Consider the following 1,909-nt stretch of genomic DNA (forward strand, 5'->3'; position numbering starts at 1 on the left):
TTGCAACGAAGTATTGGGAACTAGTGAGATTATAGCCAACACCCCGTGTAGACACAAATTCCATAAACTTTGTATTTTGGAACAGATTAGGACAAACCCAAAATGTCCCACCTGTTCATTAGATTGTTCTGCTCTGGCACTAACATTCTCTAACAACACGTTGTTAGCCGAGCTTAACGCCGAAGGAACACGTCCAACTAGTGCTAACGAATCTTTTAGCACAATAGACGGAACGTCTAATCGACCTAAAAAGGGCCAAAAGTTTATTAGAAGGGGTATGAATACAAGATCAACTCAACGATCCCGGTTAGATCGCTCACCAACAGAAACTGAAACCAACAACACAACCCTTCCAATAACCACTCAAGTGGAAATCGCTAACTACGTCCAGTCTGCTGTAAGCATTCAACAGGCTCAGTTAATGGAACAACTAACTTCATTTTTAAGCAAAACAATTGAATCTTCGATTCAAAATCAATTAGCGTCACTCCAGTTGACACAACCAGAACATATCACACCCGATGTTCCGGTGACAATAACATTAACCAAACAAATAACGTGGGTATCGGTCAAGCACGAGATAGTCACGCAGAAGTTCTTTTAGATTTTTCAAGAGCGAGTGCAAATCAAAGTAATTCGAGCTCACACGTAGCACCAGCAAAACTTTCCAGTATAATGCAGAATTGGCGCATTAAATTCGATGGTTCAAAAACATGCATGAGGATGGATGAGTTCATTTATCGAGTACGTTCTCTAACGCAACAAAATCTTTATAACAATTATCAATTGCTTTGTGATCACTTGTATCTTTTATTCGCGGGAAAAGCTAGTGATTGGTACTGGAAATTCCATCGAACTTACCCAAACTTTAGTTGGGATACGTTTTGTATAGAGTTTAGACGAAGATTTGAAGATGTTGAGACCGACTATGATATCTGGGAAACGATTAGGAAACGTCGTCAGGGCGAAAACGAATCCTTCGATGACTTTCAATATGCTATCGAAGATCTCGTGGATAGGCTTCAAAATTCGGTTACAGAAGAAGATGTTGTGAATCTACTTATTAGAAATTCCAAGCCCACTCTTCACCACGAGCTTCTTCACTTAAAGATTGCCAACAGATCGCTATTACGACGAGAGGTACGTAGGCACGAGCAGTTTTATAACGATATAAAATCGGTCAAGCAAAGGACTCTTCGCTCATACGTATTGGAATTGTCAGGTCCAGACGATAGCGAGCAGCTATTCGATGACTTGGTCGAGCATAATGAAGTGTGTCAAATACAACGTCGTACTTCACACACAGTTCCAACTTGCTGGAACTGTGACAACAAAGGTCATAAATTTGACGATTGTGTAGGTCCTCGTAAGATCTTTTGCTACGGGTGTGGAACAAAAGATACTTACAAGCCGGTATGTCCCAGATGTAACCCTCCGGGAAACCTGCAGAAGGATGTGTTAAACAACAACAAGCAGACACATCCTTAGAAAAAAGTTTGCAAGAATCACCTACTAGTTTAACGAACGAGCAAAGTTTAAGGAAGCCTAAGATCAGCTCACAAACAGTAGAGGAAACCCTGCCTACGGCATATCATTATTCATTTATTCCTTTACCTGAAAGGGAAGCAAATTATATTACAACGCGTAAGAAATTTTTTGATAAGATAGATAGTTTTAAATTTGTAAGAAAGCCCAAACGTTCAACTAAACGTTTAAGACAATTTTGGAAGATGGTTCGCAAGAATAAGAACAAGTTTGTTTCAGCTATATTTCTTAGTTCGGATAACAGGCTGTATACCAATGTCACCATTGAAGGCAGTGATTACGTAGTTTTGTTAGATTCGGGGGCCACAATTAGTTGTATTGGAGGCTCAGCCGCGAAAGAAATGTTGGCGCATTGCAAGGTTAA

This window comes from Drosophila miranda (genome assembly GCF_003369915.1).
Source record: "Drosophila miranda strain MSH22 chromosome Y unlocalized genomic scaffold, D.miranda_PacBio2.1 Contig_Y1_pilon, whole genome shotgun sequence".
Lineage (NCBI taxonomy): Eukaryota > Metazoa > Arthropoda > Insecta > Diptera > Drosophilidae > Drosophila > Drosophila miranda.